The following is a 21,820-nucleotide window of genomic DNA, read 5'->3' on the forward strand; positions in this document are numbered from 1 at the left end:
ATAAGCGGGACGGCTTCCCTGCAAATGTTTTAGATATGCCGAATGGTTCTTACCTGCCAAAAAATGTCTCCTGTATCTATGTGTAAAGAAACAAGATCATTTATAATGTCACCCCCTTTTCTTTCTAGACCTTAGACCAATGGTGCACACACCAGAGTTTGAAGGACATTGAATGTTTAAAGAGAACCCACCGTTAATGCCTCCTGTATTCACGAAATACAGGAACAGGTTTCAAGTCCCTGTTCGGGCGCTACTCACTTTATTATGCTAAAACCATGAGTTCATCGCTGTACAATGAACATTGGAAAGCTTTACTTGACTCAAAAGATAGTAGATAAGCGGGACGGCTTCCCTGCAAATGTTTTAGATATGCCGAATGGTTCTTACCTGCCAAAAAATGTCTCCTGTATCTATGTGTAAAGAAACAAGATCATTTATAATGTCACCCCCTTTTCTTTCTAGACCTTAGACCAATGGTGCACACACCAGAGTTTGAAGGACATTGAATGTTTAAAGAGAACCCACCGTTAATGCCTCCTGTATTCACGAAATACAGGAACAGGTTTCAAGTCCCTGTTCGGGCGCTACTCACTTTATTATGCTAAAACCATGAGTTCATCGCTGTACAATGAACATTGGAAAGCTTTACTTGACTCAAAAGATAGTAGATAAGCGGGACGGCTTCCCTGCAAATGTTTTAGATATGCCGAATGGTTCTTACCTGCCAAAAAATGTCTCCTGTATCTATGTGTAAAGAAACAAGATCATTTATAATGTCACCCCCTTTTCTTTCTAGACCTTAGACCAATGGTGCACACACCAGAGTTTGAAGGACATTGAATGTTTAAAGAGAATCCACCGTTAATGCCTCCTGTATTCACGAAAACAAATAACATACGTGCAGAAGAATCGAGACACCGCCGCCTCTAAACAGAAGCCAGCAATCCGTGGATGTATGGTAATGCATAGATGTCCAGACATTTCCTGAATAACTGATATAGTTGTATCTATACAAAGCATCATGCAAATAAGGAAGTCATTTCATTTGCAGAAACATAGGCAAAACAGCATGGCCCGTACGGGGATCGAACCCGCGACCTTGGCGTTATTAGCACCACGCTCTAACCAACTGAGCTAACCGGCCGCGGCGGCTGGCTTGGTGATACAGAGGACCGTGGAAAACACTCTATAGTAAATGAACGTTTAGCATCACCTATCAACAGTCTCAAGCTGTAAAAGAAGCATGCCCTGTATGAGGATCGAACTCACGACCTTCAGATTATGAGACTGACGCGCTACCTACTGCGCTAACAAGGCAAACGCTACCGGGTGCTGCTTGTTGAAGCTCTTCATACGTAATGCGTTGCAACATAGTCAAGGACAAATTTCCTTCATAATTATAAAGGCATCTCGCTTTTCCAGGGACCTGTTTTACCAACGCTCTAAAAAAAGTTGTTTGCATTGGCCGGGAATCAAACCCGGGCCTCCCGCGTGGCAGGCGAAAATTCTACCACTGAACCACCAATGCATCTGCAACGGACGACTTAAAAATCCATAGAGATTCGAGTGGTGGGAATGAAGATTTCTCCCCCTGAACAGAAAGTTATGGAAGCGGTGGTTGGGGGATCACTCAGTTAGTTGCTTATACGTGTAGCTGTAAATGAAGCATGCCCTGTGTGAGGACCTGACTCTCGACCTTCAGATTATGAGACCGACATTGTGGAAATGGTTGTCAACCAGAAACTCAAGGTGTCCTAGATGTAATGTAAGTGCACGTGGACAAACTCTGTGACTGATAGCCAGCTTCAGGTCTGGCCCAAGGCCCATGCCCAGCGAGCCTGGGTAGCTCAGTCGGTAGAGCATCAGACTTTTAATCTGAGGGTCCAGGGTTCAAGTCCCTGTTCGGGCGCTGCTCGCTTTGTTATGCTGAAACCATGAGTTCATCGCTGTACAATGAACATTGGAAAGCTTTACTTGACTCAAAAGATAGTAGATAAGCGGGACGGCTTCCCTGCAAATGTTTTAGATATGCCGAATGGTTCTTACCTGCCAAAAAATGTCTCCTGTATCTATGTGTAAAGAAACAAGATCATTTATAATGTCACCCCCTTTTCTTTCTAGACCTTAGACCAATGGTGCACACACCAGAGTTTGAAGGACATTGAATGTTTAAAGAGAACCCACCGTTAATGCCTCCTGTATTCACGAAATACAGGAACAGGTTTCAAGTCCCTGTTCGGGCGCTACTCACTTTATTATGCTAAAACCATGAGTTCATCGCTGTACAATGAACATTGGAAAGCTTTACTTGACTCAAAAGATAGTAGATAAGCGGGACGGCTTCCCTGCAAATGTTTTAGATATGCCGAATGGTTCTTACCTGCCAAAAAATGTCTCCTGTATCTATGTGTAAAGAAACAAGATCATTTATAATGTCACCCCCTTTTCTTTCTAGACCTTAGACCAATGGTGCACACACCAGAGTTTGAAGGACATTGAATGTTTAAAGAGAACCCACCGTTAATGCCTCCTGTATTCACGAAATACAGGAACAGGTTTCAAGTCCCTGTTCGGGCGCTACTCACTTTATTATGCTAAAACCATGAGTTCATCGCTGTACAATGAACATTGGAAAGCTTTACTTGACTCAAAAGATAGTAGATAAGCGGGACGGCTTCCCTGCAAATGTTTTAGATATGCCGAATGGTTCTTACCTGCCAAAAAATGTCTCCTGTATCTATGTGTAAAGAAACAAGATCATTTATAATGTCACCCCCTTTTCTTTCTAGACCTTAGACCAATGGTGCACACACCAGAGTTTGAAGGACATTGAATGTTTAAAGAGAACCCACCGTTAATGCCTCCTGTATTCACGAAATACAGGAACAGGTTTCAAGTCCCTGTTCGGGCGCTACTCACTTTATTATGCTAAAACCATGAGTTCATCGCTGTACAATGAACATTGGAAAGCTTTACTTGACTCAAAAGATAGTAGATAAGCGGGACGGCTTCCCTGCAAATGTTTTAGATATGCCGAATGGTTCTTACCTGCCAAAAAATGTCTCCTGTATCTATGTGTAAAGAAACAAGATCATTTATAATGTCACCCCCTTTTCTTTCTAGACCTTAGACCAATGGTGCACACACCAGAGTTTGAAGGACATTGAATGTTTAAAGAGAACCCACCGTTAATGCCTCCTGTATTCACGAAATACAGGAACAGGTTTCAAGTCCCTGTTCGGGCGCTACTCACTTTATTATGCTAAAACCATGAGTTCATCGCTGTACAATGAACATTGGAAAGCTTTACTTGACTCAAAAGATAGTAGATAAGCGGGACGGCTTCCCTGCAAATGTTTTAGATATGCCGAATGGTTCTTACCTGCCAAAAAATGTCTCCTGTATCTATGTGTAAAGAAACAAGATCATTTATAATGTCACCCCCTTTTCTTTCTAGACCTTAGACCAATGGTGCACACACCAGAGTTTGAAGGACATTGAATGTTTAAAGAGAATCCACCGTTAATGCCTCCTGTATTCACGAAAACAAATAACATACGTGCAGAAGAATCGAGACACCGCCGCCTCTAAACAGAAGCCAGCAATCCGTGGATGTATGGTAATGCATAGATGTCCAGACATTTCCTGAATAACTGATATAGTTGTATCTATACAAAGCATCATGCAAATAAGGAAGTCATTTCATTTGCAGAAACATAGGCAAAACAGCATGGCCCGTACGGGGATCGAGCCCGCGACCTTGGCGTTATTAGCACCACGCTCTAACCAACTGAGCTAACCGGCCGCGGCGGCTGGCTTGGTGATACAGAGGACCGTGGAAAACACTCTATAGTAAATGAACGTTTAGCATCACCTATCAACAGTCTCAAGCTGTAAAAGAAGCATGCCCTGTATGAGGATCGAACTCACGACCTTCAGATTATGAGACTGACGCGCTACCTACTGCGCTAACAAGGCAAACGCTACCGGGTGCTGCTTGTTGAAGCTCTTCATACGTAATGCGTTGCAACATAGTCAAGGACAAATTTCCTTCATAATTATAAAGGCATCTCGCTTTTCCAGGGACCTGTTTTACCAACGCTCTAAAAAAAGTTGTTTGCATTGGCCGGGAATCGAACCCGGGCCTCCCGCGTGGCAGGCGAAAATTCTACCACTGAACCACCAATGCATCTGCAACGGCCGACTTAAAAATCCATAGAGATTCGAGTGGTGGGAATGAAGATTTCTCCCCCTGAACAGAAAGTTATGGAAGCGGTGGTTGGGGGATCACTCAGTTAGTTGCTTATACGTGTAGCTGTAAATGAAGCATGCCCTGTGTGAGGACCTGACTCTCGACCTTCAGATTATGAGACCGACATTGTGGAAATGGTTGTCAACCAGAAACTCAAGGTGTCCTAGATGTAATGTAAGTGCACGTGGACAAACTCTGTGACTGATAGCCAGCTTCAGGTCTGGCCCAAGGCCCATGCCCAGCGAGCCTGGGTAGCTCAGTCGGTAGAGCATCAGACTTTTAATCTGAGGGTCCAGGGTTCAAGTCCCTGTTCGGGCGCTGCTCGCTTTGTTATGCTGAAACCATGAGTTCATCGCTGTACAATGAACATTGGAAAGCTTTACTTGACTCAAAAGATAGTAGATAAGCGGGACGGCTTCCCTGCAAATGTTTTAGATATGCCGAATGGTTCTTACCTGCCAAAAAATGTCTCCTGTATCTATGTGTAAAGAAACAAGATCATTTATAATGTCACCCCCTTTTCTTTCTAGACCTTAGACCAATGGTGCACACACCAGAGTTTGAAGGACATTGAATGTTTAAAGAGAACCCACCGTTAATGCCTCCTGTATTCACGAAATACAGGAACAGGTTTCAAGTCCCTGTTCGGGCGCTACTCACTTTATTATGCTAAAACCATGAGTTCATCGCTGTACAATGAACATTGGAAAGCTTTACTTGACTCAAAAGATAGTAGATAAGCGGGACGGCTTCCCTGCAAATGTTTTAGATATGCCGAATGGTTCTTACCTGCCAAAAAATGTCTCCTGTATCTATGTGTAAAGAAACAAGATCATTTATAATGTCACCCCCTTTTCTTTCTAGACCTTAGACCAATGGTGCACACACCAGAGTTTGAAGGACATTGAATGTTTAAAGAGAACCCACCGTTAATGCCTCCTGTATTCACGAAATACAGGAACAGGTTTCAAGTCCCTGTTCGGGCGCTACTCACTTTATTATGCTAAAACCATGAGTTCATCGCTGTACAATGAACATTGGAAAGCTTTACTTGACTCAAAAGATAGTAGATAAGCGGGACGGCTTCCCTGCAAATGTTTTAGATATGCCGAATGGTTCTTACCTGCCAAAAAATGTCTCCTGTATCTATGTGTAAAGAAACAAGATCATTTATAATGTCACCCCCTTTTCTTTCTAGACCTTAGACCAATGGTGCACACACCAGAGTTTGAAGGACATTGAATGTTTAAAGAGAACCCACCGTTAATGCCTCCTGTATTCACGAAATACAGGAACAGGTTTCAAGTCCCTGTTCGGGCGCTACTCACTTTATTATGCTAAAACCATGAGTTCATCGCTGTACAATGAACATTGGAAAGCTTTACTTGACTCAAAAGATAGTAGATAAGCGGGACGGCTTCCCTGCAAATGTTTTAGATATGCCGAATGGTTCTTACCTGCCAAAAAATGTCTCCTGTATCTATGTGTAAAGAAACAAGATCATTTATAATGTCACCCCCTTTTCTTTCTAGACCTTAGACCAATGGTGCACACACCAGAGTTTGAAGGACATTGAATGTTTAAAGAGAACCCACCGTTAATGCCTCCTGTATTCACGAAATACAGGAACAGGTTTCAAGTCCCTGTTCGGGCGCTACTCACTTTATTATGCTAAAACCATGAGTTCATCGCTGTACAATGAACATTGGAAAGCTTTACTTGACTCAAAAGATAGTAGATAAGCGGGACGGCTTCCCTGCAAATGTTTTAGATATGCCGAATGGTTCTTACCTGCCAAAAAATGTCTCCTGTATCTATGTGTAAAGAAACAAGATCATTTATAATGTCACCCCCTTTTCTTTCTAGACCTTAGACCAATGGTGCACACACCAGAGTTTGAAGGACATTGAATGTTTAAAGAGAACCCACCGTTAATGCCTCCTGTATTCACGAAATACAGGAACAGGTTTCAAGTCCCTGTTCGGGCGCTACTCACTTTATTATGCTAAAACCATGAGTTCATCGCTGTACAATGAACATTGGAAAGCTTTACTTGACTCAAAAGATAGTAGATAAGCGGGACGGCTTCCCTGCAAATGTTTTAGATATGCCGAATGGTTCTTACCTGCCAAAAAATGTCTCCTGTATCTATGTGTAAAGAAACAAGATCATTTATAATGTCACCCCCTTTTCTTTCTAGACCTTAGACCAATGGTGCACACACCAGAGTTTGAAGGACATTGAATGTTTAAAGAGAATCCACCGTTAATGCCTCCTGTATTCACGAAAACAAATAACATACGTGCAGAAGAATCGAGACACCGCCGCCTCTAAACAGAAGCCAGCAATCCGTGGATGTATGGTAATGCATAGATGTCCAGACATTTCCTGAATAACTGATATAGTTGTATCTATACAAAGCATCATGCAAATAAGGAAGTCATTTCATTTGCAGAAACATAGGCAAAACAGCATGGCCCGTACGGGGATCGAACCCGCGACCTTGGCGTTATTAGCACCACGCTCTAACCAACTGAGCTAACCGGCCGCGGCGGCTGGCTTGGTGATACAGAGGACCGTGGAAAACACTCTATAGTAAATGAACGTTTAGCATCACCTATCAACAGTCTCAAGCTGTAAAAGAAGCATGCCCTGTATGAGGATCGAACTCACGACCTTCAGATTATGAGACTGACGCGCTACCTACTGCGCTAACAAGGCAAACGCTACCGGGTGCTGCTTGTTGAAGCTCTTCATACGTAATGCGTTGCAACATAGTCAAGGACAAATTTCCTTCATAATTATAAAGGCATCTCGCTTTTCCAGGGACCTGTTTTACCAACGCTCTAAAAAAAGTTGTTTGCATTGGCCGGGAATCGAACCCGGGCCTCCCGCGTGGCAGGCGAAAATTCTACCACTGAACCACCAATGCATCTGCAACGGCCGACTTAAAAATCCATAGAGATTCGAGTGGTGGGAATGAAGATTTCTCCCCCTGAACAGAAAGTTATGGAAGCGGTGGTTGGGGGATCACTCAGTTAGTTGCTTATACGTGTAGCTGTAAATGAAGCATGCCCTGTGTGAGGACCTGACTCTCGACCTTCAGATTATGAGACCGACATTGTGGAAATGGTTGTCAACCAGAAACTCAAGGTGTCCTAGATGTAATGTAAGTGCACGTGGACAAACTCTGTGACTGATAGCCAGCTTCAGGTCTGGCCCAAGGCCCATGCCCAGCGAGCCTGGGTAGCTCAGTCGGTAGAGCATCAGACTTTTAATCTGAGGGTCCAGGGTTCAAGTCCCTGTTCGGGCGCTGCTCGCTTTGTTATGCTGAAACCATGAGTTCATCGCTGTACAATGAACATTGGAAAGCTTTACTTGACTCAAAAGATAGTAGATAAGCGGGACGGCTTCCCTGCAAATGTTTTAGATATGCCGAATGGTTCTTACCTGCCAAAAAATGTCTCCTGTATCTATGTGTAAAGAAACAAGATCATTTATAATGTCACCCCCTTTTCTTTCTAGACCTTAGACCAATGGTGCACACACCAGAGTTTGAAGGACATTGAATGTTTAAAGAGAACCCACCGTTAATGCCTCCTGTATTCACGAAATACAGGAACAGGTTTCAAGTCCCTGTTCGGGCGCTACTCACTTTATTATGCTAAAACCATGAGTTCATCGCTGTACAATGAACATTGGAAAGCTTTACTTGACTCAAAAGATAGTAGATAAGCGGGACGGCTTCCCTGCAAATGTTTTAGATATGCCGAATGGTTCTTACCTGCCAAAAAATGTCTCCTGTATCTATGTGTAAAGAAACAAGATCATTTATAATGTCACCCCCTTTTCTTTCTAGACCTTAGACCAATGGTGCACACACCAGAGTTTGAAGGACATTGAATGTTTAAAGAGAACCCACCGTTAATGCCTCCTGTATTCACGAAATACAGGAACAGGTTTCAAGTCCCTGTTCGGGCGCTACTCACTTTATTATGCTAAAACCATGAGTTCATCGCTGTACAATGAACATTGGAAAGCTTTACTTGACTCAAAAGATAGTAGATAAGCGGGACGGCTTCCCTGCAAATGTTTTAGATATGCCGAATGGTTCTTACCTGCCAAAAAATGTCTCCTGTATCTATGTGTAAAGAAACAAGATCATTTATAATGTCACCCCCTTTTCTTTCTAGACCTTAGACCAATGGTGCACACACCAGAGTTTGAAGGACATTGAATGTTTAAAGAGAACCCACCGTTAATGCCTCCTGTATTCACGAAATACAGGAACAGGTTTCAAGTCCCTGTTCGGGCGCTACTCACTTTATTATGCTAAAACCATGAGTTCATCGCTGTACAATGAACATTGGAAAGCTTTACTTGACTCAAAAGATAGTAGATAAGCGGGACGGCTTCCCTGCAAATGTTTTAGATATGCCGAATGGTTCTTACCTGCCAAAAAATGTCTCCTGTATCTATGTGTAAAGAAACAAGATCATTTATAATGTCACCCCCTTTTCTTTCTAGACCTTAGACCAATGGTGCACACACCAGAGTTTGAAGGACATTGAATGTTTAAAGAGAACCCACCGTTAATGCCTCCTGTATTCACGAAATACAGGAACAGGTTTCAAGTCCCTGTTCGGGCGCTACTCACTTTATTATGCTAAAACCATGAGTTCATCGCTGTACAATGAACATTGGAAAGCTTTACTTGACTCAAAAGATAGTAGATAAGCGGGACGGCTTCCCTGCAAATGTTTTAGATATGCCGAATGGTTCTTACCTGCCAAAAAATGTCTCCTGTATCTATGTGTAAAGAAACAAGATCATTTATAATGTCACCCCCTTTTCTTTCTAGACCTTAGACCAATGGTGCACACACCAGAGTTTGAAGGACATTGAATGTTTAAAGAGAACCCACCGTTAATGCCTCCTGTATTCACGAAATACAGGAACAGGTTTCAAGTCCCTGTTCGGGCGCTACTCACTTTATTATGCTAAAACCATGAGTTCATCGCTGTACAATGAACATTGGAAAGCTTTACTTGACTCAAAAGATAGTAGATAAGCGGGACGGCTTCCCTGCAAATGTTTTAGATATGCCGAATGGTTCTTACCTGCCAAAAAATGTCTCCTGTATCTATGTGTAAAGAAACAAGATCATTTATAATGTCACCCCCTTTTCTTTCTAGACCTTAGACCAATGGTGCACACACCAGAGTTTGAAGGACATTGAATGTTTAAAGAGAATCCACCGTTAATGCCTCCTGTATTCACGAAAACAAATAACATACGTGCAGAAGAATCGAGACACCGCCGCCTCTAAACAGAAGCCAGCAATCCGTGGATGTATGGTAATGCATAGATGTCCAGACATTTCCTGAATAACTGATATAGTTGTATCTATACAAAGCATCATGCAAATAAGGAAGTCATTTCATTTGCAGAAACATAGGCAAAACAGCATGGCCCGTACGGGGATCGAACCCGCGACCTTGGCGTTATTAGCACCACGCTCTAACCAACTGAGCTAACCGGCCGCGGCGGCTGGCTTGGTGATACAGAGGACCGTGGAAAACACTCTATAGTAAATGAACGTTTAGCATCACCTATCAACAGTCTCAAGCTGTAAAAGAAGCATGCCCTGTATGAGGATCGAACTCACGACCTTCAGATTATGAGACTGACGCGCTACCTACTGCGCTAACAAGGCAAACGCGACCGGGTGCTGCTTGTTGAAGCTCTTCATACGTAATGCGTTGCAACATAGTCAAGGACAAATTTCCTTCATAATTATAAAGGCATCTCGCTTTTCCAGGGACCTGTTTTACCAACGCTCTAAAAAAAGTTGTTTGCATTGGCCGGGAATCGAACCCGGGCCTCCCGCGTGGCAGGCGAAAATTCTACCACTGAACCACCAATGCATCTGCAACGGCCGACTTAAAAATCCATAGAGATTCGAGTGGTGGGAATGAAGATTTCTCCCCCTGAACAGAAAGTTATGGAAGCGGTGGTTGGGGGATCACTCAGTTAGTTGCTTATACGTGTAGCTGTAAATGAAGCATGCCCTGTGTGAGGACCTGACTCTCGACCTTCAGATTATGAGACCGACATTGTGGAAATGGTTGTCAACCAGAAACTCAAGGTGTCCTAGATGTAATGTAAGTGCACGTGGACAAACTCTGTGACTGATAGCCAGCTTCAGGTCTGGCCCAAGGCCCATGCCCAGCGAGCCTGGGTAGCTCAGTCGGTAGAGCATCAGACTTTTAATCTGAGGGTCCAGGGTTCAAGTCCCTGTTCGGGCGCTGCTCGCTTTGTTATGCTGAAACCATGAGTTCATCGCTGTACAATGAACATTGGAAAGCTTTACTTGACTCAAAAGATAGTAGATAAGCGGGACGGCTTCCCTGCAAATGTTTTAGATATGCCGAATGGTTCTTACCTGCCAAAAAATGTCTCCTGTATCTATGTGTAAAGAAACAAGATCATTTATAATGTCACCCCCTTTTCTTTCTAGACCTTAGACCAATGGTGCACACACCAGAGTTTGAAGGACATTGAATGTTTAAAGAGAACCCACCGTTAATGCCTCCTGTATTCACGAAATACAGGAACAGGTTTCAAGTCCCTGTTCGGGCGCTACTCACTTTATTATGCTAAAACCATGAGTTCATCGCTGTACAATGAACATTGGAAAGCTTTACTTGACTCAAAAGATAGTAGATAAGCGGGACGGCTTCCCTGCAAATGTTTTAGATATGCCGAATGGTTCTTACCTGCCAAAAAATGTCTCCTGTATCTATGTGTAAAGAAACAAGATCATTTATAATGTCACCCCCTTTTCTTTCTAGACCTTAGACCAATGGTGCACACACCAGAGTTTGAAGGACATTGAATGTTTAAAGAGAACCCACCGTTAATGCCTCCTGTATTCACGAAATACAGGAACAGGTTTCAAGTCCCTGTTCGGGCGCTACTCACTTTATTATGCTAAAACCATGAGTTCATCGCTGTACAATGAACATTGGAAAGCTTTACTTGACTCAAAAGATAGTAGATAAGCGGGACGGCTTCCCTGCAAATGTTTTAGATATGCCGAATGGTTCTTACCTGCCAAAAAATGTCTCCTGTATCTATGTGTAAAGAAACAAGATCATTTATAATGTCACCCCCTTTTCTTTCTAGACCTTAGACCAATGGTGCACACACCAGAGTTTGAAGGACATTGAATGTTTAAAGAGAACCCACCGTTAATGCCTCCTGTATTCACGAAATACAGGAACAGGTTTCAAGTCCCTGTTCGGGCGCTACTCACTTTATTATGCTAAAACCATGAGTTCATCGCTGTACAATGAACATTGGAAAGCTTTACTTGACTCAAAAGATAGTAGATAAGCGGGACGGCTTCCCTGCAAATGTTTTAGATATGCCGAATGGTTCTTACCTGCCAAAAAATGTCTCCTGTATCTATGTGTAAAGAAACAAGATCATTTATAATGTCACCCCCTTTTCTTTCTAGACCTTAGACCAATGGTGCACACACCAGAGTTTGAAGGACATTGAATGTTTAAAGAGAACCCACCGTTAATGCCTCCTGTATTCACGAAATACAGGAACAGGTTTCAAGTCCCTGTTCGGGCGCTACTCACTTTATTATGCTAAAACCATGAGTTCATCGCTGTACAATGAACATTGGAAAGCTTTACTTGACTCAAAAGATAGTAGATAAGCGGGACGGCTTCCCTGCAAATGTTTTAGATATGCCGAATGGTTCTTACCTGCCAAAAAATGTCTCCTGTATCTATGTGTAAAGAAACAAGATCATTTATAATGTCACCCCCTTTTCTTTCTAGACCTTAGACCAATGGTGCACACACCAGAGTTTGAAGGACATTGAATGTTTAAAGAGAACCCACCGTTAATGCCTCCTGTATTCACGAAATACAGGAACAGGTTTCAAGTCCCTGTTCGGGCGCTACTCACTTTATTATGCTAAAACCATGAGTTCATCGCTGTACAATGAACATTGGAAAGCTTTACTTGACTCAAAAGATAGTAGATAAGCGGGACGGCTTCCCTGCAAATGTTTTAGATATGCCGAATGGTTCTTACCTGCCAAAAAATGTCTCCTGTATCTATGTGTAAAGAAACAAGATCATTTATAATGTCACCCCCTTTTCTTTCTAGACCTTAGACCAATGGTGCACACACCAGAGTTTGAAGGACATTGAATGTTTAAAGAGAATCCACCGTTAATGCCTCCTGTATTCACGAAAACAAATAACATACGTGCAGAAGAATCGAGACACCGCCGCCTCTAAACAGAAGCCAGCAATCCGTGGATGTATGGTAATGCATAGATGTCCAGACATTTCCTGAATAACTGATATAGTTGTATCTATACAAAGCATCATGCAAATAAGGAAGTCATTTCATTTGCAGAAACATAGGCAAAACAGCATGGCCCGTACGGGGATCGAACCCGCGACCTTGGCGTTATTAGCACCACGCTCTAACCAACTGAGCTAACCGGCCGCGGCGGCTGGCTTGGTGATACAGAGGACCGTGGAAAACACTCTATAGTAAATGAACGTTTAGCATCACCTATCAACAGTCTCAAGCTGTAAAAGAAGCATGCCCTGTATGAGGATCGAACTCACGACCTTCAGATTATGAGACTGACGCGCTACCTACTGCGCTAACAAGGCAAACGCTACCGGGTGCTGCTTGTTGAAGCTCTTCATACGTAATGCGTTGCAACATAGTCAAGGACAAATTTCCTTCATAATTATAAAGGCATCTCGCTTTTCCAGGGACCTGTTTTACCAACGCTCTAAAAAAAGTTGTTTGCATTGGCCGGGAATCGAACCCGGGCCTCCCGCGTGGCAGGCGAAAATTCTACCACTGAACCACCAATGCATCTGCAACGGCCGACTTAAAAATCCATAGAGATTCGAGTGGTGGGAATGAAGATTTCTCCCCCTGAACAGAAAGTTATGGAAGCGGTGGTTGGGGGATCACTCAGTTAGTTGCTTATACGTGTAGCTGTAAATGAAGCATGCCCTGTGTGAGGACCTGACTCTCGACCTTCAGATTATGAGACCGACATTGTGGAAATGGTTGTCAACCAGAAACTCAAGGTGTCCTAGATGTAATGTAAGTGCACGTGGACAAACTCTGTGACTGATAGCCAGCTTCAGGTCTGGCCCAAGGCCCATGCCCAGCGAGCCTGGGTAGCTCAGTCGGTAGAGCATCAGACTTTTAATCTGAGGGTCCAGGGTTCAAGTCCCTGTTCGGGCGCTGCTCGCTTTGTTATGCTGAAACCATGAGTTCATCGCTGTACAATGAACATTGGAAAGCTTTACTTGACTCAAAAGATAGTAGATAAGCGGGACGGCTTCCCTGCAAATGTTTTAGATATGCCGAATGGTTCTTACCTGCCAAAAAATGTCTCCTGTATCTATGTGTAAAGAAACAAGATCATTTATAATGTCACCCCCTTTTCTTTCTAGACCTTAGACCAATGGTGCACACACCAGAGTTTGAAGGACATTGAATGTTTAAAGAGAACCCACCGTTAATGCCTCCTGTATTCACGAAATACAGGAACAGGTTTCAAGTCCCTGTTCGGGCGCTACTCACTTTATTATGCTAAAACCATGAGTTCATCGCTGTACAATGAACATTGGAAAGCTTTACTTGACTCAAAAGATAGTAGATAAGCGGGACGGCTTCCCTGCAAATGTTTTAGATATGCCGAATGGTTCTTACCTGCCAAAAAATGTCTCCTGTATCTATGTGTAAAGAAACAAGATCATTTATAATGTCACCCCCTTTTCTTTCTAGACCTTAGACCAATGGTGCACACACCAGAGTTTGAAGGACATTGAATGTTTAAAGAGAACCCACCGTTAATGCCTCCTGTATTCACGAAATACAGGAACAGGTTTCAAGTCCCTGTTCGGGCGCTACTCACTTTATTATGCTAAAACCATGAGTTCATCGCTGTACAATGAACATTGGAAAGCTTTACTTGACTCAAAAGATAGTAGATAAGCGGGACGGCTTCCCTGCAAATGTTTTAGATATGCCGAATGGTTCTTACCTGCCAAAAAATGTCTCCTGTATCTATGTGTAAAGAAACAAGATCATTTATAATGTCACCCCCTTTTCTTTCTAGACCTTAGACCAATGGTGCACACACCAGAGTTTGAAGGACATTGAATGTTTAAAGAGAACCCACCGTTAATGCCTCCTGTATTCACGAAATACAGGAACAGGTTTCAAGTCCCTGTTCGGGCGCTACTCACTTTATTATGCTAAAACCATGAGTTCATCGCTGTACAATGAACATTGGAAAGCTTTACTTGACTCAAAAGATAGTAGATAAGCGGGACGGCTTCCCTGCAAATGTTTTAGATATGCCGAATGGTTCTTACCTGCCAAAAAATGTCTCCTGTATCTATGTGTAAAGAAACAAGATCATTTATAATGTCACCCCCTTTTCTTTCTAGACCTTAGACCAATGGTGCACACACCAGAGTTTGAAGGACATTGAATGTTTAAAGAGAACCCACCGTTAATGCCTCCTGTATTCACGAAATACAGGAACAGGTTTCAAGTCCCTGTTCGGGCGCTACTCACTTTATTATGCTAAAACCATGAGTTCATCGCTGTACAATGAACATTGGAAAGCTTTACTTGACTCAAAAGATAGTAGATAAGCGGGACGGCTTCCCTGCAAATGTTTTAGATATGCCGAATGGTTCTTACCTGCCAAAAAATGTCTCCTGTATCTATGTGTAAAGAAACAAGATCATTTATAATGTCACCCCCTTTTCTTTCTAGACCTTAGACCAATGGTGCACACACCAGAGTTTGAAGGACATTGAATGTTTAAAGAGAACCCACCGTTAATGCCTCCTGTATTCACGAAATACAGGAACAGGTTTCAAGTCCCTGTTCGGGCGCTACTCACTTTATTATGCTAAAACCATGAGTTCATCGCTGTACAATGAACATTGGAAAGCTTTACTTGACTCAAAAGATAGTAGATAAGCGGGACGGCTTCCCTGCAAATGTTTTAGATATGCCGAATGGTTCTTACCTGCCAAAAAATGTCTCCTGTATCTATGTGTAAAGAAACAAGATCATTTATAATGTCACCCCCTTTTCTTTCTAGACCTTAGACCAATGGTGCACACACCAGAGTTTGAAGGACATTGAATGTTTAAAGAGAATCCACCGTTAATGCCTCCTGTATTCACGAAAACAAATAACATACGTGCAGAAGAATCGAGACACCGCCGCCTCTAAACAGAAGCCAGCAATCCGTGGATGTATGGTAATGCATAGATGTCCAGACATTTCCTGAATAACTGATATAGTTGTATCTATACAAAGCATCATGCAAATAAGGAAGTCATTTCATTTGCAGAAACATAGGCAAAACAGCATGGCCCGTACGGGGATCGAGCCCGCGACCTTGGCGTTATTAGCACCACGCTCTAACCAACTGAGCTAACCGGCCGCGGCGGCTGGCTTGGTGATACAGAGGACCGTGGAAAACACTCTATAGTAAATGAACGTTTAGCATCACCTATCAACAGTCTCAAGCTGTAAAAGAAGCATGCCCTGTATGAGGATCGAACTCACGACCTTCAGATTATGAGACTGACGCGCTACCTACTGCGCTAACAAGGCAAACGCTACCGGGTGCTGCTTGTTGAAGCTCTTCATACGTAATGCGTTGCAACATAGTCAAGGACAAATTTCCTTCATAATTATAAAGGCATCTCGCTTTTCCAGGGACCTGTTTTACCAACGCTCTAAAAAAAGTTGTTTGCATTGGCCGGGAATCGAACCCGGGCCTCCCGCGTGGCAGGCGAAAATTCTACCACTGAACCACCAATGCATCTGCAACGGCCGACTTAAAAATCCATAGAGATTCGAGTGGTGGGAATGAAGATTTCTCCCCCTGAACAGAAAGTTATGGAAGCGGTGGTTGGGGGATCACTCAGTTAGTTGCTTATACGTGTAGCTGTAAATGAAGCATGCCCTGTGTGAGGACCTGACTCTCGACCTTCAGATTATGAGACCGACATTGTGGAAATGGTTGTCAACCAGAAACTCAAGGTGTCCTAGATGTAATGTAAGTGCACGTGGACAAACTCTGTGACTGATAGCCAGCTTCAGGTCTGGCCCAAGGCCCATGCCCAGCGAGCCTGGGTAGCTCAGTCGGTAGAGCATCAGACTTTTAATCTGAGGGTCCAGGGTTCAAGTCCCTGTTCGGGCGCTGCTCGCTTTGTTATGCTGAAACCATGAGTTCATCGCTGTACAATGAACATTGGAAAGCTTTACTTGACTCAAAAGATAGTAGATAAGCGGGACGGCTTCCCTGCAAATGTTTTAGATATGCCGAATGGTTCTTACCTGCCAAAAAATGTCTCCTGTATCTATGTGTAAAGAAACAAGATCATTTATAATGTCACCCCCTTTTCTTTCTAGACCTTAGACCAATGGTGCACACACCAGAGTTTGAAGGACATTGAATGTTTAAAGAGAACCCACCGTTAATGCCTCCTGTATTCACGAAATACAGGAACAGGTTTCAAGTCCCTGTTCGGGCGCTACTCACTTTATTATGCTAAAACCATGAGTTCATCGCTGTACAATGAACATTGGAAAGCTTTACTTGACTCAAAAGATAGTAGATAAGCGGGACGGCTTCCCTGCAAATGTTTTAGATATGCCGAATGGTTCTTACCTGCCAAAAAATGTCTCCTGTATCTATGTGTAAAGAAACAAGATCATTTATAATGTCACCCCCTTTTCTTTCTAGACCTTAGACCAATGGTGCACACACCAGAGTTTGAAGGACATTGAATGTTTAAAGAGAACCCACCGTTAATGCCTCCTGTATTCACGAAATACAGGAACAGGTTTCAAGTCCCTGTTCGGGCGCTACTCACTTTATTATGCTAAAACCATGAGTTCATCGCTGTACAATGAACATTGGAAAGCTTTACTTGACTCAAAAGATAGTAGATAAGCGGGACGGCTTCCCTGCAAATGTTTTAGATATGCCGAATGGTTCTTACCTGCCAAAAAATGTCTCCTGTATCTATGTGTAAAGAAACAAGATCATTTATAATGTCACCCCCTTTTCTTTCTAGACCTTAGACCAATGGTGCACACACCAGAGTTTGAAGGACATTGAATGTTTAAAGAGAACCCACCGTTAATGCCTCCTGTATTCACGAAATACAGGAACAGGTTTCAAGTCCCTGTTCGGGCGCTACTCACTTTATTATGCTAAAACCATGAGTTCATCGCTGTACAATGAACATTGGAAAGCTTTACTTGACTCAAAAGATAGTAGATAAGCGGGACGGCTTCCCTGCAAATGTTTTAGATATGCCGAATGGTTCTTACCTGCCAAAAAATGTCTCCTGTATCTATGTGTAAAGAAACAAGATCATTTATAATGTCACCCCCTTTTCTTTCTAGACCTTAGACCAATGGTGCACACACCAGAGTTTGAAGGACATTGAATGTTTAAAGAGAACCCACCGTTAATGCCTCCTGTATTCACGAAATACAGGAACAGGTTTCAAGTCCCTGTTCGGGCGCTACTCACTTTATTATGCTAAAACCATGAGTTCATCGCTGTACAATGAACATTGGAAAGCTTTACTTGACTCAAAAGATAGTAGATAAGCGGGACGGCTTCCCTGCAAATGTTTTAGATATGCCGAATGGTTCTTACCTGCCAAAAAATGTCTCCTGTATCTATGTGTAAAGAAACAAGATCATTTATAATGTCACCCCCTTTTCTTTCTAGACCTTAGACCAATGGTGCACACACCAGAGTTTGAAGGACATTGAATGTTTAAAGAGAACCCACCGTTAATGCCTCCTGTATTCACGAAATACAGGAACAGGTTTCAAGTCCCTGTTCGGGCGCTACTCACTTTATTATGCTAAAACCATGAGTTCATCGCTGTACAATGAACATTGGAAAGCTTTACTTGACTCAAAAGATAGTAGATAAGCGGGACGGCTTCCCTGCAAATGTTTTAGATATGCCGAATGGTTCTTACCTGCCAAAAAATGTCTCCTGTATCTATGTGTAAAGAAACAAGATCATTTATAATGTCACCCCCTTTTCTTTCTAGACCTTAGACCAATGGTGCACACACCAGAGTTTGAAGGACATTGAATGTTTAAAGAGAATCCACCGTTAATGCCTCCTGTATTCACGAAAACAAATAACATACGTGCAGAAGAATCGAGACACCGCCGCCTCTAAACAGAAGCCAGCAATCCGTGGATGTATGGTAATGCATAGATGTCCAGACATTTCCTGAATAACTGATATAGTTGTATCTATACAAAGCATCATGCAAATAAGGAAGTCATTTCATTTGCAGAAACATAGGCAAAACAGCATGGCCCGTACGGGGATCGAGCCCGCGACCTTGGCGTTATTAGCACCACGCTCTAACCAACTGAGCTAACCGGCCGCGGCGGCTGGCTTGGTGATACAGAGGACCGTGGAAAACACTCTATAGTAAATGAACGTTTAGCATCACCTATCAACAGTCTCAAGCTGTAAAAGAAGCATGCCCTGTATGAGGATCGAACTCACGACCTTCAGATTATGAGACTGACGCGCTACCTACTGCGCTAACAAGGCAAACGCTACCGGGTGCTGCTTGTTGAAGCTCTTCATACGTAATGCGTTGCAACATAGTCAAGGACAAATTTCCTTCATAATTATAAAGGCATCTCGCTTTTCCAGGGACCTGTTTTACCAACGCTCTAAAAAAAGTTGTTTGCATTGGCCGGGAATCGAACCCGGGCCTCCCGCGTGGCAGGCGAAAATTCTACCACTGAACCACCAATGCATCTGCAACGGCCGACTTAAAAATCCATAGAGATTCGAGTGGTGGGAATGAAGATTTCTCCCCCTGAACAGAAAGTTATGGAAGCGGTGGTTGGGGGATCACTCAGTTAGTTGCTTATACGTGTAGCTGTAAATGAAGCATGCCCTGTGTGAGGACCTGACTCTCGACCTTCAGATTATGAGACCGACATTGTGGAAATGGTTGTCAACCAGAAACTCAAGGTGTCCTAGATGTAATGTAAGTGCACGTGGACAAACTCTGTGACTGATAGCCAGCTTCAGGTCTGGCCCAAGGCCCATGCCCAGCGAGCCTGGGTAGCTCAGTCGGTAGAGCATCAGACTTTTAATCTGAGGGTCCAGGGTTCAAGTCCCTGTTCGGGCGCTGCTCGCTTTGTTATGCTGAAACCATGAGTTCATCGCTGTACAATGAACATTGGAAAGCTTTACTTGACTCAAAAGATAGTAGATAAGCGGGACGGCTTCCCTGCAAATGTTTTAGATATGCCGAATGGTTCTTACCTGCCAAAAAATGTCTCCTGTATCTATGTGTAAAGAAACAAGATCATTTATAATGTCACCCCCTTTTCTTTCTAGACCTTAGACCAATGGTGCACACACCAGAGTTTGAAGGACATTGAATGTTTAAAGAGAACCCACCGTTAATGCCTCCTGTATTCACGAAATACAGGAACAGGTTTCAAGTCCCTGTTCGGGCGCTACTCACTTTATTATGCTAAAACCATGAGTTCATCGCTGTACAATGAACATTGGAAAGCTTTACTTGACTCAAAAGATAGTAGATAAGCGGGACGGCTTCCCTGCAAATGTTTTAGATATGCCGAATGGTTCTTACCTGCCAAAAAATGTCTCCTGTATCTATGTGTAAAGAAACAAGATCATTTATAATGTCACCCCCTTTTCTTTCTAGACCTTAGACCAATGGTGCACACACCAGAGTTTGAAGGACATTGAATGTTTAAAGAGAACCCACCGTTAATGCCTCCTGTATTCACGAAATACAGGAACAGGTTTCAAGTCCCTGTTCGGGCGCTACTCACTTTATTATGCTAAAACCATGAGTTCATCGCTGTACAATGAACATTGGAAAGCTTTACTTGACTCAAAAGATAGTAGATAAGCGGGACGGCTTCCCTGCAAATGTTTTAGATATGCCGAATGGTTCTTACCTGCCAAAAAATGTCTCCTGTATCTATGTGTAAAGAAACAAGATCATTTATAATGTCACCCCCTTTTCTTTCTAGACCTTAGACCAATGGTGCACACACCAGAGTTTGAAGGACATTGAATGTTTAAAGAGAACCCACCGTTAATGCCTCCTGTATTCACGAAATACAGGAACAGGTTTCAAGTCCCTGTTCGGGCGCTACTCACTTTATTATGCTAAAACCATGAGTTCATCGCTGTACAATGAACATTGGAAAGCTTTACTTGACTCAAAAGATAGTAGATAAGCGGGACGGCTTCCCTGCAAATGTTTTAGATATGCCGAATGGTTCTTACCTGCCAAAAAATGTCTCCTGTATCTATGTGTAAAGAAACAAGATCATTTATAATGTCACCCCCTTTTCTTTCTAGACCTTAGACCAATGGTGCACACACCAGAGTTTGAAGGACATTGAATGTTTAAAGAGAACCCACCGTTAATGCCTCCTGTATTCACGAAATACAGGAACAGGTTTCAAGTCCCTGTTCGGGCGCTACTCACTTTATTATGCTAAAACCATGAGTTCATCGCTGTACAATGAACATTGGAAAGCTTTACTTGACTCAAAAGATAGTAGATAAGCGGGACGGCTTCCCTGCAAATGTTTTAGATATGCCGAATGGTTCTTACCTGCCAAAAAATGTCTCCTGTATCTATGTGTAAAGAAACAAGATCATTTATAATGTCACCCCCTTTTCTTTCTAGACCTTAGACCAATGGTGCACACACCAGAGTTTGAAGGACATTGAATGTTTAAAGAGAACCCACCGTTAATGCCTCCTGTATTCACGAAATACAGGAACAGGTTTCAAGTCCCTGTTCGGGCGCTACTCACTTTATTATGCTAAAACCATGAGTTCATCGCTGTACAATGAACATTGGAAAGCTTTACTTGACTCAAAAGATAGTAGATAAGCGGGACGGCTTCCCTGCAAATGTTTTAGATATGCCGAATGGTTCTTACCTGCCAAAAAATGTCTCCTGTATCTATGTGTAAAGAAACAAGATCATTTATAATGTCACCCCCTTTTCTTTCTAGACCTTAGACCAATGGTGCACACACCAGAGTTTGAAGGACATTGAATGTTTAAAGAGAATCCACCGTTAATGCCTCCTGTATTCACGAAAACAAATAACATACGTGCAGAAGAATCGAGACACCGCCGCCTCTAAACAGAAGCCAGCAATCCGTGGATGTATGGTAATGCATAGATGTCCAGACATTTCCTGAATAACTGATATAGTTGTATCTATACAAAGCATCATGCAAATAAGGAAGTCATTTCATTTGCAGAAACATAGGCAAAACAGCATGGCCCGTACGGGGATCGAGCCCGCGACCTTGGCGTTATTAGCACCACGCTCTAACCAACTGAGCTAACCGGCCGCGGCGGCTGGCTTGGTGATACAGAGGACCGTGGAAAACACTCTA

General features: G+C 43.0%; 29 non-coding genes across 29 annotated transcripts; 7 read left to right on the plus strand and 22 right to left on the minus strand.

Moving 5' to 3' along the window:
* Positions 1-1,070: 1,070 nt before the first annotated feature.
* On the minus strand, positions 1,071-1,144 carry TRNAI-AAU (transfer RNA isoleucine (anticodon AAU)). Its single transcript has one exon. It is a non-coding gene; the product is annotated as a tRNA-Ile (tRNA).
* Positions 1,145-1,244: 100 nt separating this feature from the next.
* On the minus strand, positions 1,245-1,317 carry TRNAM-CAU (transfer RNA methionine (anticodon CAU)). The gene has a single exon. It is a non-coding gene; the product is annotated as a tRNA-Met (tRNA).
* Positions 1,318-1,457: 140 nt separating this feature from the next.
* Positions 1,458-1,528, minus strand: TRNAG-GCC (transfer RNA glycine (anticodon GCC)). Its single transcript has one exon. It is a non-coding gene; the product is annotated as a tRNA-Gly (tRNA).
* A 308-nt stretch (positions 1,529-1,836) lies between these two features.
* On the plus strand, positions 1,837-1,909 carry TRNAK-UUU (transfer RNA lysine (anticodon UUU)). Its single transcript has one exon. It is a non-coding gene; the product is annotated as a tRNA-Lys (tRNA).
* Positions 1,910-3,731: 1,822 nt separating this feature from the next.
* TRNAI-AAU (transfer RNA isoleucine (anticodon AAU)) lies at positions 3,732-3,805 on the minus strand. Its single transcript has one exon. It is a non-coding gene; the product is annotated as a tRNA-Ile (tRNA).
* A 100-nt stretch (positions 3,806-3,905) lies between these two features.
* On the minus strand, positions 3,906-3,978 carry TRNAM-CAU (transfer RNA methionine (anticodon CAU)). The gene has a single exon. It is a non-coding gene; the product is annotated as a tRNA-Met (tRNA).
* Positions 3,979-4,118: 140 nt separating this feature from the next.
* Positions 4,119-4,189, minus strand: TRNAG-GCC (transfer RNA glycine (anticodon GCC)). The gene has a single exon. It is a non-coding gene; the product is annotated as a tRNA-Gly (tRNA).
* A 308-nt stretch (positions 4,190-4,497) lies between these two features.
* On the plus strand, positions 4,498-4,570 carry TRNAK-UUU (transfer RNA lysine (anticodon UUU)). The gene has a single exon. It is a non-coding gene; the product is annotated as a tRNA-Lys (tRNA).
* Positions 4,571-6,726: 2,156 nt separating this feature from the next.
* Positions 6,727-6,800, minus strand: TRNAI-AAU (transfer RNA isoleucine (anticodon AAU)). Its single transcript has one exon. It is a non-coding gene; the product is annotated as a tRNA-Ile (tRNA).
* A 100-nt stretch (positions 6,801-6,900) lies between these two features.
* TRNAM-CAU (transfer RNA methionine (anticodon CAU)) lies at positions 6,901-6,973 on the minus strand. Its single transcript has one exon. It is a non-coding gene; the product is annotated as a tRNA-Met (tRNA).
* Positions 6,974-7,113: 140 nt separating this feature from the next.
* TRNAG-GCC (transfer RNA glycine (anticodon GCC)) lies at positions 7,114-7,184 on the minus strand. The gene has a single exon. It is a non-coding gene; the product is annotated as a tRNA-Gly (tRNA).
* Positions 7,185-7,492: 308 nt separating this feature from the next.
* Positions 7,493-7,565, plus strand: TRNAK-UUU (transfer RNA lysine (anticodon UUU)). Its single transcript has one exon. It is a non-coding gene; the product is annotated as a tRNA-Lys (tRNA).
* Positions 7,566-9,721: 2,156 nt separating this feature from the next.
* On the minus strand, positions 9,722-9,795 carry TRNAI-AAU (transfer RNA isoleucine (anticodon AAU)). The gene has a single exon. It is a non-coding gene; the product is annotated as a tRNA-Ile (tRNA).
* Positions 9,796-9,895: 100 nt separating this feature from the next.
* Positions 9,896-9,968, minus strand: TRNAM-CAU (transfer RNA methionine (anticodon CAU)). The gene has a single exon. It is a non-coding gene; the product is annotated as a tRNA-Met (tRNA).
* Positions 9,969-10,108: 140 nt separating this feature from the next.
* TRNAG-GCC (transfer RNA glycine (anticodon GCC)) lies at positions 10,109-10,179 on the minus strand. Its single transcript has one exon. It is a non-coding gene; the product is annotated as a tRNA-Gly (tRNA).
* A 308-nt stretch (positions 10,180-10,487) lies between these two features.
* Positions 10,488-10,560, plus strand: TRNAK-UUU (transfer RNA lysine (anticodon UUU)). Its single transcript has one exon. It is a non-coding gene; the product is annotated as a tRNA-Lys (tRNA).
* A 2,156-nt stretch (positions 10,561-12,716) lies between these two features.
* On the minus strand, positions 12,717-12,790 carry TRNAI-AAU (transfer RNA isoleucine (anticodon AAU)). Its single transcript has one exon. It is a non-coding gene; the product is annotated as a tRNA-Ile (tRNA).
* Positions 12,791-12,890: 100 nt separating this feature from the next.
* On the minus strand, positions 12,891-12,963 carry TRNAM-CAU (transfer RNA methionine (anticodon CAU)). Its single transcript has one exon. It is a non-coding gene; the product is annotated as a tRNA-Met (tRNA).
* Positions 12,964-13,103: 140 nt separating this feature from the next.
* TRNAG-GCC (transfer RNA glycine (anticodon GCC)) lies at positions 13,104-13,174 on the minus strand. The gene has a single exon. It is a non-coding gene; the product is annotated as a tRNA-Gly (tRNA).
* A 308-nt stretch (positions 13,175-13,482) lies between these two features.
* TRNAK-UUU (transfer RNA lysine (anticodon UUU)) lies at positions 13,483-13,555 on the plus strand. Its single transcript has one exon. It is a non-coding gene; the product is annotated as a tRNA-Lys (tRNA).
* A 2,156-nt stretch (positions 13,556-15,711) lies between these two features.
* On the minus strand, positions 15,712-15,785 carry TRNAI-AAU (transfer RNA isoleucine (anticodon AAU)). The gene has a single exon. It is a non-coding gene; the product is annotated as a tRNA-Ile (tRNA).
* Positions 15,786-15,885: 100 nt separating this feature from the next.
* On the minus strand, positions 15,886-15,958 carry TRNAM-CAU (transfer RNA methionine (anticodon CAU)). Its single transcript has one exon. It is a non-coding gene; the product is annotated as a tRNA-Met (tRNA).
* A 140-nt stretch (positions 15,959-16,098) lies between these two features.
* Positions 16,099-16,169, minus strand: TRNAG-GCC (transfer RNA glycine (anticodon GCC)). Its single transcript has one exon. It is a non-coding gene; the product is annotated as a tRNA-Gly (tRNA).
* A 308-nt stretch (positions 16,170-16,477) lies between these two features.
* On the plus strand, positions 16,478-16,550 carry TRNAK-UUU (transfer RNA lysine (anticodon UUU)). Its single transcript has one exon. It is a non-coding gene; the product is annotated as a tRNA-Lys (tRNA).
* A 2,156-nt stretch (positions 16,551-18,706) lies between these two features.
* TRNAI-AAU (transfer RNA isoleucine (anticodon AAU)) lies at positions 18,707-18,780 on the minus strand. The gene has a single exon. It is a non-coding gene; the product is annotated as a tRNA-Ile (tRNA).
* Positions 18,781-18,880: 100 nt separating this feature from the next.
* On the minus strand, positions 18,881-18,953 carry TRNAM-CAU (transfer RNA methionine (anticodon CAU)). Its single transcript has one exon. It is a non-coding gene; the product is annotated as a tRNA-Met (tRNA).
* Positions 18,954-19,093: 140 nt separating this feature from the next.
* On the minus strand, positions 19,094-19,164 carry TRNAG-GCC (transfer RNA glycine (anticodon GCC)). The gene has a single exon. It is a non-coding gene; the product is annotated as a tRNA-Gly (tRNA).
* A 308-nt stretch (positions 19,165-19,472) lies between these two features.
* TRNAK-UUU (transfer RNA lysine (anticodon UUU)) lies at positions 19,473-19,545 on the plus strand. The gene has a single exon. It is a non-coding gene; the product is annotated as a tRNA-Lys (tRNA).
* A 2,156-nt stretch (positions 19,546-21,701) lies between these two features.
* Positions 21,702-21,775, minus strand: TRNAI-AAU (transfer RNA isoleucine (anticodon AAU)). The gene has a single exon. It is a non-coding gene; the product is annotated as a tRNA-Ile (tRNA).
* Positions 21,776-21,820: the final 45 nt, after the last annotated feature.

The sequence above is a fragment of the Sceloporus occidentalis genome, unplaced genomic scaffold (genome assembly GCF_023333645.1).
Source record: "Sceloporus occidentalis isolate IW3139 unplaced genomic scaffold, rSceOcc1.0.p SCAF_440, whole genome shotgun sequence".
NCBI classification, from domain to species: domain Eukaryota; kingdom Metazoa; phylum Chordata; class Lepidosauria; order Squamata; family Phrynosomatidae; genus Sceloporus; species Sceloporus occidentalis.